Source organism: Crocodylus porosus, unplaced genomic scaffold, assembly GCF_001723895.1.
Source record: "Crocodylus porosus isolate Cpor-Errol unplaced genomic scaffold, CroPor_comp1, whole genome shotgun sequence".
In the NCBI taxonomy this organism is placed as follows: domain Eukaryota; kingdom Metazoa; phylum Chordata; order Crocodylia; family Crocodylidae; genus Crocodylus; species Crocodylus porosus.
Window position 1 is genome coordinate 15,436,241 of NW_017728886.1, and position 13,220 is coordinate 15,449,460.

Genomic DNA, 13,220 nt, shown 5'->3' on the forward strand with positions numbered 1-13,220 from the left:
GTGCGAAAGTCGACTATCCGAGGTGTCCTGCTTAGTCGACGTGGCCCCTTAAGCATACAAGATGTTCACCCTCCGGGCTACATGCTCTGAACTTGCCTGCCACGACTTGGATGATTTCTGGTTCAGATGGACTGTCTGGCGCGTGCACGTCCACAAATAAGACCTTGTGTCCATCGGGGAGCTGGTGAGGGCTCCTCCACCCCTACACCCTCGCCCGTGCCTCCACAATAGAAACCTCTCTATGGCTCCCTCTTCTAGTGTAAGTCCAAACCTCACCAGAAATGGTGGAGGAATAATGTCAATGCCACCTCTGCCTAAAGCAGCCGTACCTGGAGCCCTCCTCTCTCCTCAAGCAGGAGCCTGCTTCTTTCTCTGGGCCCGCCCTGTGACTCGATGCTGAGAGCACATTGCCGACAGTCTGTCCGCCCCTTTTGGGCTTTCCTTTGCCCTGCTCCCGCCGAAGCCAGACACTCCGGCACATTGCAGTCAACCCGTCTCCGCTCTGGGTCACCGCCTCTCGCTCGTGCGCCTCAGCGGAGCCCTACCACTGCCGCAAAACATGTGGACCCAGCCTCGGGCGGCGCGCATCCGCCCCTCCGCCTCCTCACTGGTGTCCGCCGTTTGCTGTGGCACTTCTGCTTCCGCTCCCCGTTCCAGCGCTGCTTTTGAGCTGGACCCTCCTGCCACACACCTACAAGAGGTAAATGTTTGCCCTGCCTTCCGGCGTCTGGGCGAAGGCGTTCCTGTGGGGGGGAGCAGCCCAGCGAGCTCCACAGCCCACTGGTTCACCTGCTCCTGCACAGCAAGTTAGATAAATGTCTGTCAGAAATGGTTTAGGTCTAATTGATCCCATTTGGGGAGGCCAGATGGACTGGGTCAGCATTTCCCCCACACTTGGCATTTATACCTGTAGCCGATTCAGGGGTTTGATTAGCTCAAAAGTCTTTAAATGTCACACATTTCTTCATTTCTTGGGCACACTTGTCTCTCAGGAACTATCACCAACATAAATCAGCACTCAACAGCATAACTTAACATAGTCCATACACGGTGCACTGGCAGTCCTGAGTCTCCTCTAGCTCTGAGAAGGCACCTCCAGCTCACTGCTGTTTCTTCCACACTGCGGTCCTCCTTCTCCACCTGGCTCTGACTCCAGTTCTGTGGTGGTGCAGCTACTTCCAACCTCACAGCCTTGGGTCTCTCTCCAGACCCTGAGAAGTAGCTTGGGTTGTTTCTGGCACTGCTAACCTGGCTCCTCTCTGCTTCCTGTCTTTGCCAGTCTTCTGTCACTCTCTCTCTCTCCCTGGGTGTCTCTCCCCTAGGTGCTAACTTTTATTTTGGCAGGGGGTGGGAGGGGAGTGGCTAAGATGATGGACATGTGGAAAGCTTTACGCACTTCAGGTGACATCCCTATTCCCGAGGTGGGGCAGGGCCCTCAGGCACCCACATCCTTGGCACCCATGTCCCTAGCTCCCTTCCCTGCCCTTTAACTTCCTGTGGCCAGCCAGTTATCTGTATCAGCTGGCTCAGTCTTCCCAGGTAGCCTGCAATCAGTGCCTAATGCCTGTAGCTGGACAGTAGTCCCCACAACCCTGCAGACTCCTATAGCCTGGTGTGTGAAGGCTGCTGCAAGCCTCTGCCAGCCAGCCTGCTACAATACCCCACTGGAAGAACATCAACCACTGTTGTGCCCTGCTACCTGATATACAAATTACTATTGATTTCCCCTTCCCATGATTACCTCCTAGGACTGGTTGCCACTCCCTCCCCCTGGAGCCTTTCACACCCCCTCAAGCAGGTGTGCATCACAATTTGGGAAACGCTGGACTAGATGATTTCTTGAGGTCCTTTCCAGCTTTAATGACTATATTTTTTATATATATATAATCTCTTATACATCCTCCCCAGGTCAGGAAGTCTATACATACACATTTACATATACATATACATATATAAAATATGCAGTTATAATAAACACCAATGTCATTTGTCTGAAAAGCCTTCCTTAAAATTATAGGCTTTTAGTTGATGTTGCTGCATACACACCATGCAGACGGGCATTTTAGAAGTACATACACTACCAGAACTCCAGTGCTCTGCAGCTCCCCAGTTAAGGGGCCCTGAGAGAGCCCTGTATTTTGTACCCTGAGAGCACTTTGTTGGATAGAGACAGCAGGAACACAGTAGGCCATTTTGCAAATGGAGTACATCAAGGAAAAGGCTTGATCTAGCTTTTAGGGAATTTTGCCACTGATTTGATGGGAAATAGGATTGAGCCTCACATCTGGAGAAGGTCCTAATGCGTTTAAAGTGTTTAGAAAATTACTTAAGTCACACACTTTTTTCAGTTCAGACCATTAGCCTTTCACATGCATTTGTGTGGACCAGAGTGCTCAGCCAGAATGGCTGCTTGTAAATGTTAAATCAGCATAAATATCTCTGACTCCTTTAAGAAGGTTTGCCTGGGAACTTGCCGTGTGATTAGCATAATGAAGTGAAAGAAAATATTGACATAGCACATATCTGTACCTAGATAATGCTTTGCAACAAGTGATATCTGAAACACTAATGGAAATGTAATTGATATTACTACAATGCTTACAACCCGCTGGAAGGGTTGTGAGGGAGCCTGTTAGATGGATAAGATTAAAAGGTATTACAATTGCCTGAATTCTGACCATAATTATACTGTCAAGTTGTAAGCCAGCTATTTGCTTTAACTGCTGATATAAGCACCACAAATACTTATTGCTTTCTAATTTAAGGGTTTGATTCTGTGAGAAGCTGAGCACCAAGGCAACAGCTTGCAATCAGCAAGTGCCGAGGGTGTTTTTGCACTCCCAGGATCAGACCCTATTTTGGGTGCACCAGTAGGGTCTGTATAATTCTGTCTCTTCTCTAACATGACTGGCTAGAGCACAGCACTGTGCTACTGGGCGATAGCAGGGGGAGGAAGCTAACTGCCCGCATGTACCTGCAGATCCGATACCAGGAGAGGTTTAACTAGAAACTCGGGAGCTCTCCCCAGCTTAGGAAGATGCCCTGTGAAATTCACAAGTCTGGGGATACTTTGCCTTTGTTATTTTCCCAGTTTCTCATTCCCCTCCTCAGTTTTGTTTTAATCCTAATTATATGCCTCTGGGCTTGACCTAAAGTCCATTAAAATCAATAGAAAGGCCACCAGGGTAAGACCTGCAAAAGCCTCTATGTAACATTAGAAGCATGTTTCCAAAGTGACTTGGTCAGCGAGGGTCACGAGAGAGAGCTGTGCGGAGGCAGGCAGCACTTCCCCTACTTCTCTGTAAGTAGTGTGGCCACGTTAGCAGAGTCCTACATGACAAGGGACATCGGACCACAGGCAATGTCTCCTTAACGTAGTGACACTACTTCCAGCTTGGCTGCCTACGAGTGTGGATGAGGTGCAGCTTTGCCCAGTGAGGTGCCTCAGTATGGCACGGTCGTGTCCATGTAGAAGGTCTGGAAGGGGCAGTGAGGGCAGGAAGGTGTTTGGGGTAATCAAGAAATGCAGGATGTGGCTTTACGACCCATCTGTAAAGCTGGCTCATCAAGTCCCTCCTGTTGAAGTCCTCCCTCAGGCACTAGTCCCTGGTAATGAACTGACACCTAAAGTCCTGGGTTTCCTCCTACATTATATTTCTTAACTGGCAGGAGACCAAGGGCTCTAATAGAGTCTTGGAAGTGTCACTGAGCCCCTGTTCTGAGCAGACATGCATTTGCTTTCCTTGGAATTTAGAAAATGCCATGCATTATACACCTTCTCGGTTTCTGTGACAAAGAGGCCAGAAACACAGACTGGCGGAGTCAACGCTTCGCCACTCCTGAGGGAGTGGTATTCCTCAGCCTCATGAGGCCTGAAGGACACTCAGGGTGCTGACAGAAGTGACATTTGCTGTGCAATCGGCCCCCTGAAAGCGCTCTACAGCAGTGCTGTGACAGAAGTGCACAGCTGCAGAGCACTTTAAAAGTGAATGATCATGTGACAAATCAACCCTCATCTAATGAGGGTTCAGATGAAGGCGCTCCAAGGGGGTGCACCTCAGATAACTTCTGTCAGTTCCTGCACACAATTGGGGCTGATGCAGCCCAGACCTGCCCCTGGTGCTGTCTGTAGGTGGATTGGAGCCCCTTCATTTCATGGCTCTCCCACCTACCACCTCTCTCCTCTCCTTTCCAGCAGACAGCACAGGGCTGGGGGAGGGCGGGGGGAGCTGCAGGCAGGCAGCTCCTTCACCAGATCAGCTCCAAAGTGGAATTCGATTTTTCTCCTCCTCTCCCCAATGCAACAGCAAATATCGTTAGGTCGGGGGCACTCTAACTTATGGCACTTTCTGTGAGGCATCACAAATTACACTGCTGAGTTGCACATCTGTCAGCACCCTCCACACAGTCATGGTCCTTGTTCAGTCAATGGGAAAGATTCCTTTCTGGAGCGCTTTACCTTTTCACTGCTTCCAGCCTGGGGCTTCCTTCCCTCTTCTTACAATACTTGTGTGTTGTTTCGAGTCTGGTTTTAGAAAGGCTTTTCTGGCAAGCTCTTTTATTAGACCAGGTGTGTAGTTGGGAGAGATGTCAGACAAGCTTTGGGGCATAAAGTGCCTTTCTTCAAGTCTGGGAAAGAAACAGACACTGCCTAAACACAATCCCAGATACAACAGTGACTTTGGTTTAACTCCATTATGTAAATGAAAGCATTCCTGTAAGAGTGGAAGAGGGCAGGAAACCTGTGAGGCAAAGAGAACATATCAGAAGTAGCTACCAAACCGGTAGAGGGCAGTTAAAAGAGTGCAACCGACTTAGGTGAAAAAAAAAAGACCATTTAAAAGGGAAGAGGATTGTTACTACCTGTGGAGCACAGAGAACTTAACAGAGAGAGCAGGTCAATTGTTATGAGCCATAAAATCATTGTCAGTTTTGGCCTTCAAATTTAAGAGATAAGTATATTGCCTAAATATTTTACATAAATAAATATTGTATTTGCCTAAATACCGAAGCCCTAATATGTGCCTTGGTGATGCCCTTCACAGCTGTGTGTAATTATATATAATTCACAACATTACTTAAAGCTCGACACAGACCATTTAGTAGCTTGTCCTCAAGGGAAGTTCCCTCTGTGTTATAAGGAATCCTTAAATTAGGACTTCAGGAATGGGCTGTGATTTGCAAGGCTGGTGTATACTTTGTTAAAGGTTGATTCTTCACTACTTGCTCACCTCTGACTCAGGCCCATAGTTGTACAGTATGGTTTTGATTTTTTTCCCACTGCATTTCAATTTAAATTCATGGAGCTGTTGTCCTTATGTTGAATAAGTTAAAGCTAATCCAAGGTTGTTTATATCCACAGGGATTCAGATAACTTTCTTAAATGATGGCAAAGATCCAGTATGCTATCTTGATCGTGGTCTAGTTCCAGAACAATCAAGCTCAAGTTGGTTAAGAGGGCTGTGTACATTAAAACAGCCGTAAATCAACATAATGAATAAAACAGCCATACAGAAATTCATTACATACCTGATACACTGGGGTGTTATTTTATTGTTTGGTGCATGCTTGTTTTGCAGCATGAAATTTGGCCTGTGGATGTGAACTTCCAAACGGCTGTCATTCCCTCCCTGTAAACCGAATGCATTTTGATAAATAAATAAATGAAATAAACACCTAACTGTTTTATTATAATAAAGTTACTTGAGGCCAAGAGTTCAATAAGGAGAATTTATAAACATATCATTTCAGATCTTGGAAGGATTTCAACATAATTTGCTTGTGGTATGGTAAGTGAGGTGAAATCCATCTACAGTCTCTCTGGAGTAATAAATATATGGAAATGTCTATTTATATTTGCCATGAATTTACACCATCACAGAAATGCTCCAGACCATCCAAATCAAATATGCATGACTCCTGGGCAAGGAAGAAATTATTTATGCCTTTTAAAATAGTAAGAGCAATTTTCAATATGGAGTTTCAAACCTACACAAATGTAATTTCTCCACAAAGAGAGGGCTCACTTCCGCAAATTCTTGCTGACAGCTCACGTAGGTCTACTTAGTGAGTAAGAAAGAAGTACTGATATTCTACGTACAGGTTTGAATTAGGCTTCAAGGTCACAACCTTCAGTAATATTTTTGAATGTATTTTAGTTTGAGTTGACAGTGTAAATAAATTATTATAATTGAGACTTCATTTTATGTCCATTTGTAAATGAACATAGATTTTTCAATTTATCTAAGTAATTAACCTTTTTCAAAAGTGCTTGCTGTAATGCAATGACAATTTTACTCACAAATATGTGTCAATGATTGTTTGGAGGCATTTCTGGCTTGTAAACTTCACAAAATGCCTCTGCTTTCCCAGGAGGATTGAGACTAAAAGTCCCATGTTCTAAAATGGCCTTTGCTCTGGATTGCTTCAGCCTAACTTGAAACAGCCTGGTCCAAAGTGGCATATTTCAGTGGAAGATCATTTAGTTTAAAATCTTCTTATCAGGTCAAATCCTTTTATCCTTCTCAATACTGTTGCAGAACCATTGCAGAAAATCTTACTTATCGTGGTCTCCAATGTCAGCAAAAGGTAGATGATACCTGGCTCTGCATGACGCTAGTTTCTGATGATGATAGCATTATCACCAACTACCTTAGTGGATGGGCACTACACCTGCATCAAGTGTTTGGGACTGGTTGGATGACAGCTGTTTAGAAAGAAGATAGAAATATAGCATAGTACAGTTAAAAAAACCCACTATTACGTCTGTTTATTTCTCTTTGGAGTAGAGCAAGGAAATATTTCTAGTTGGTTAGTAACGAAGTGAAAAGTCTGGCCATTTGGAGTTTATAAAATCTCTAGAACAACTAGAGTTGTGGATAACATACAACTTTTTAAATTTCACTAAACATTTTCTCTTTGATTGCTAAATAACCTGAAAAAATAAAATTATTTCTTCCTTCCCACTAAATTGAAGCCTGTGGTGTGCAAAAAATATAGATCTGTATGTGTAAGTGATTACACAGCTGGAGGAAAGAAAAAAGGAAAGTGTTCAGGGGCCAAGAATTCATGTTTTGGCTGAGTCAAGTTAAAATTAAACCTCAAGACCTCTGAGTTCTGGTATGAACTAGAATCTCTCATTTGCAAACGGGTTCATACATCTAACCCTGTCAGGAATTTTTCTGTTTCAGACTATGTGAGGTGAGTAGATGGAACAACCCATCCCTGTCTGACACAGGGCATTAAAGCCCCAACCAAGACCAGGGGTAAGCAAAATATGGCTTGCAGGTAGGATCCAGCCTGCAAAGTACTTGGATTGTGCCTATAGTCGCATGGACCTTGCAGGTCCCCTGGTGCATCCTGGCTTTCCAGTTCTCCCCTCCTGCTGCCATTGGGGACAGGGAGTAGTGATCAGTGGCAGAGGTGGCAGCACACAGCCTGGTGCTGTGGAGGGGAGCAGCACCCTGCAGTGGCGGGGGGAATAGTGGCCTGTAGCGATGATTGGGTTGCAAGTGGCAGCAGGTCGTTCTGGAAGGTTTCCAACCACTGATCTGAACAATTGGAAAGTCCTGGGATAGCAAGGCCATCCAAAATAGGCGGGTAGGCCAAACTGGCAACAGGCACATGATCTGTTTGTGAGGTTGGACATATAAAATGGCTGGAGGGGGAGAGCGTGAAGAGCATCCGGTGTGTGTCAGAAAATGCCGTGGGTTTGAGTTGCTCTGTGGCAAAAGTTCTCACTGGCGTTTGACCCTGACACAAAGGAAGTGCTGTCATTAATTGCTTACAATGTGCTCCCAGCATGTAGAGGCCTCTCTATATGGGCACGTATGGCACCAGGGAAGCATCACAAGTCTGCCTTCAGGATGTTGCACCCTAAAATGGATGTAATGTCACTGCCTCAGTGCAGCACTGGGTGCCTGCCAACAAGCACTCCTAAGCTAGTGATCTCACTGGCTTGTGTCCAGTTCCCAAACTAAGGCAGCTACGTTACATCTGCTTCCGGCTAGATGTGCTGCATCCAGAGCAGGCAAGCTGTGCAGCCTTGTCTTGGACGGTCCTTTGACAGCGGAGTTGTGTGTTACGTGTTCATATTCATGTGTTGTCTAGACTGATGGCTTGTGGCATAATTAAGAGGGTGAGCAAAACACCAGCCCCAAGTGCTGACTTATGGGGGTTCAAAAATTGCCCTTGCTGCCACATGTGCTACTGCTGCCCAGGGTTCAGACCTGTCCAGCTAGGCTTCTGCTGAGGGCAGTCCTTTTCTCTGTTTTGAGCTCTGGATCAAGCAGGCTGTTTTCTGGGGGGCACTGACGCTTGGCTGTGTGTGTAGTTCTTGGCTCTGATCCTGCAAACTGCACCGTGGCTGGGCCTGTGCAGAGCTCCACTGGCTTCAGGAGACTTCTTTGTGGTGGTAGGAGAGTGTTTGAGTGCTTGCTTCTTATTTTCTAGATGCACGTTAACACTTGAGGGCCTGATCTTGAGACGCTGAGAATTAGAGCCCATAGGCATTCAGGCATTGGTCACATCCACCCTGAAACAAGTATGATGGACACGAGTTGCTCCCCCCATGCCCTCCCAGGGTGTGCGCAGCAGTGGGAGCTGCCCCCCCCTCCCCCGTGCCCCCTGGATGAGCCGTGGCTCAGTCCCACACCTGCCCCAGCCCCACTCCCTCCCTCACCACAGGGGCCTTGACCTAGCCCTCCATGCCCCATCCCTCCTTGCTTCTCATCCACACAACAGACTTACCAGCAGCAGGCAGCTGTATCAGAAATCAGATCGGTATTGGCTGACATGCCTCCTTAAAAATCGGCTGTCAGTATCGGCCCCCCAAATATTGGTGCATCCCTACTCATTACTGATGTCAGCTACTGTTGTGGGGAGGGGGCATAATGGGTATTGCACAGGAAGACAGTCTAGACTAAACTCCAAATCTTAAAATAAATATAATTTGTAAGAAGTGAGATCCTCCAGAAGTTGCCAGTGTGTTGGTTTTTATCCATTTTACTCTAGTTATCTTGTCCATTTTCATTTTCAATAAAGTTATAAAGATGCTGCTTTCCATGAGAAAGGAAATGAGCACAGGTACAAGGTGAGAGAGGCTCTCCTGAGTACAGGGGCCGGTGCTCTGCAGGAGAGGTTCCAAATACAGTGGGCCCTGCCCCTTCACCAAAACCCCTTAAGTGGGCTTCTGGCCCAAATAATTTCCCACCCCTGGACTAAGCATTGGGTCAAACAAGACTTGAAAAATAGCTCCTCTTCCTGCCACCTGACTTAAGCATGAGTTTAGTTTCTGTGTTTCTCTTGCAAGGGAATCGAGAGCCTAAGAATATCTTTAGCTTCTGAAGCTTGTTCCTGGCATTGTGAGCTCTGTATAAAGTCACCTAGCACCCACCTCCTTTCACTATTACCGTATACAAATGTTTGTGCTTACCGAGTGCAAGCAATTGCATGCTCATGGAAAGCAAGCGCTAATGAACTCTGACTGTGATTGAATTTGAAGTCTCTGAGCTTACATTCATATGTGCTTAATTGTATACACAGGAGAACTCCCATTGGCTTCAGTGTAGAGTTAGACATTGTGCATGTGCCTGAAAGATTGGAATGCGCGCTTTGCTTTCAAACGTGAGTTCATATTAGCAGGGGATGAGTACAGCTGAAGAACAGAAGAATCGGATAACTTGGAACACGTTTGTGAACTCTTCTCAGGACCGGAGGTATTTGGGTGGAGCGCTGTGAATTACTGTGAGGGTGGAGGAATGTGTCTGTCTCGCTTGCACTCTCCTCTGTGAATCTACTGATTGGTCTACACTTAAGATTGATTTACATGATAGTATCACACAGAGATTCCAGTCAGGGTTGTGAACCGTGTCTAATACCATGGATCCACAGGGCATAGACCTGAAATCTGGTCTATGTGGATGACTCCTTCCCTTTGATTTCAGTGAGATTCTACATAGGTATGAGTCCACCCAGCCATTGCAGATTGCGGGCGCAAGGCCAAATATAGCACAGTCCCTGCTCTGAATGGCCTCAATCTAGATACAAGGTGCGACAGATGGGGAGCACAGACACAGAAAGGTGAAAGGTTCAAAGGGGCTGGGAATTATCAGTGAGAAGTGCCCATGCTACAGTCTGTACACTGGTTTCATTAAAGCAAGAAATTGTAACAGATCTGGGAGGTGGTCACCTGCCCAGCCTTTGCTAATGAGTACTCTGCCATAGACATCTCAGAAGAGATGGGGCAGAGATGCAATGAGCTCAGAGCTGTGTCTCTAGTACAGTGGTTTTGACTTTCTAGTCTCGAGGGTCCTCTCAGAGAATGGCAGCTCTGAGCTTTCACTTGTTTTTTCACTATGGAAAAATACTAGAGCAATTTTTCTGTTGCAAAGAACTCGGATCACAACAGCACAGAACATTTTGGGCAATAAATGCCATTGTGACACTCTGGATTCCTATTTGAAATCTGTGCTAACATTGTGTGGCACCTTTAAAAGGCTCTCGTGGCACTCCAGTGTGCCGCGTTCCCCTGATTGAGAATCACTGTTCTCCGCATTGGGATGATCGTATGGGAAGCCGTGCTGTATGTGAGAGTAACTTGGAAATAAAAGTGGAAAGGGAATGTACATGGATGAAGCTTGAAGAGTCTGAAACCTCAAGATCATTGTAGAGGAATGACCTGAAGGCAGTTCCAACTTGGTCTGCTGAGAATGCAAGGTAAAAAATTGCTTGTGTTGTATTATTGACTTTAAAAGTGCAGTGAGGTAACCTGGCCAGTCGAAGAGTAGGAAATATAGAGTCCTCCTGGCATGTATACACAAGGAGGACAATAAAAGACAGGCCTGTTATAGAAGTGTTCTCCCTCTGGTGTGGAAATGAGTGGTTGTTAAAATATTGGCAATCTCCCCTTGCCTGGTTTTGAAGTCCTAAAATCCACTTTTTAGTGCACTGTACTCTTTCCATTGTGTAAGGCAGCACAAGCACTTTAATGTTTTTGCCTTTGGCACTAAGTAAGAAAAATCATCCAAAACCTGACCATTAAAATCCTGACAAAGGGAGTAACAAAGTCAGCAGAAAGTTTCAGAAGACCTGCCTTTTCTTATTTTTTTTCATTAAACAAGGCAAGTTTTAGTTGTAACCATAAATATGCAAAGAAGAAACATCTGGAAGACAACTAAAACCAAGTCCCTAGAGCAGGATTTCATTTTTTCAGTGTGAAACAAGGAACTGAAAAACATTGGCTCTGTGACCAATAGTGCATTAGATGAAGGAGAACATGGTGGGGGCCCAGAGCTCTTTAATCTTAGTCCTCTCAACAGCTTCACACAATTTTTATTTCTAAATAAACCCAATAAGAAATATTTTCTCCATTTCTAAATATAGAATTATCCCTAGTAATATTGGCTTGAGTCCCAAGGTGGGTAATATTTGGTCCTGAACCACAGACCAATTTAAAGATCAGTGTCTAATGGGAAAATAGGAGGGCAAATCTTTATCTGGATTTGAATCAAGAGAGCTCCACTGGTTTCAGAGAAGTGATCCTGATTTGCACCTGCTGGAAATCTTGCCTAAGGAGTTCACAGCAGCATAAGCCAGAAAGCCAGGAATCTCTTCTCTTTAACAGGATAAGACAGAGCCATGGAAGATCTTGCAATAAATGACATTAACACTGGGTCACCGTTATGTACAAAAAAAAAAAAAGGTATCTTAAGTAAAATGAAAGGTTTTAAAAATTTAATAGTTATAGTTTTATTTCTTCCTCTGGAGGCTGCACCTTTGGACTCTTGGCAACCTGGCTTTACAGATGCTGTGTGATACGATGACAAAGACAGCCAAAAATAGCAATTTGTAGAGCACGTGGCAAATGGAGTAAGGAATGGTGCAGTGTAGAGGCTAAAGTTGGGAGTGATTTGTACCTCAGGTACAAAGAGGGCTTTGTTTCCCCTTTAATTTTCCCCATGTGCCACATAATTAAACACCAGTGTGTGTGCAATAAAGCTCCACTGATCATGTCAGGAGTGCTTCAGATCAAGATTGAGAGATTTGCTGATGTTCAGTGGAAAGATTACACAGCACATTCCACGCCAAACCTGGTTTTTGTTCTCTGTGCTGTCAGACCCTCATATTTATGAGCACTACAATTCATTGTATTTTAGGAAATGAGGAAATAAATTGATAGTGGCTGAAGATGAAGTTAATAAAACTCCGAATTTCCGTTGGATTAGAACTGAAAAGTCAGAGAGCCAACTGCCCCTGTGGTGTAGGTCCAGCTCCATTGACTTCAATGGAAACAGGCGGATTTGTACCACCTGAGGATTTTGCCTGTAGTTTGTTCAGTAAAATTCCTTTATGGCCCCAAATTACTTTATTAGTGACCATAATAGTGATAAAACCTATTAACACTTACTAGTGCTAAGTCCCTTCTTCCAGCTTGTGATTTTTATGATGCGCATAGGTAAATCTGAAAGATTCACTCATAATTTTATCCCTATTAGAAGTGGTAAATTCCTAGTTTCTACTGGTGGTGAATAGCACAATATAGGGAAACAGTGGTCTTTATTCCAAGAAGCTGTTTGATTCAGCTGTGTTCCCATTTGGGATGAATTTGTGAAATAGCTGATTGTAGGAGGTATCCAGGTTGTAGCTGTATTGGTCTAGCGGAAAAGGCAATCAGGACTCATAGTAGAGATGATATTTTTTATTAGACCATCAAGGTTTTTGAAAAAATATGTCTTTAATTGCAAGCTTTCGGGCACAAACACCCTTCATCAGGCACTGGAGAAAAGATTGTAGAAGTTTTCCTGGTGTCACGGCGCGGGGGACCTAGGAGCAGCCGTGATCTCTCTAACACCCCCTACCGTGCCAAGTAGGCGATCCAGCACCTTCGTTCTCGCCCACCATGTCTTTGCTGTTATCTAATTTTATAATGGAGGCTGCATTTTGTCCCCTTGGACACGGTGCTCTGTTTAGCCTGGCCCCTGTTCTGTATGGAGTGACCTGGTGCACCCCAGCCTTATGGGCTATGTGTGGCTCCAACCTCCCCTGTACCACGCCCCAAGGCTTGCAGATGTCCCAGATGTTATCTGGTCGGTTTTCCTTTCCGCGCCCCCAGTGGTGCCCCCCCGGTTTGTCACGCAGCTGGCGCCCACTCGCTGGCGCCCCCCGGCTTGTCACACAGCCGGTGCCCACTCGCTGGCGCCCCCCGGCTTGTCACACAGCCG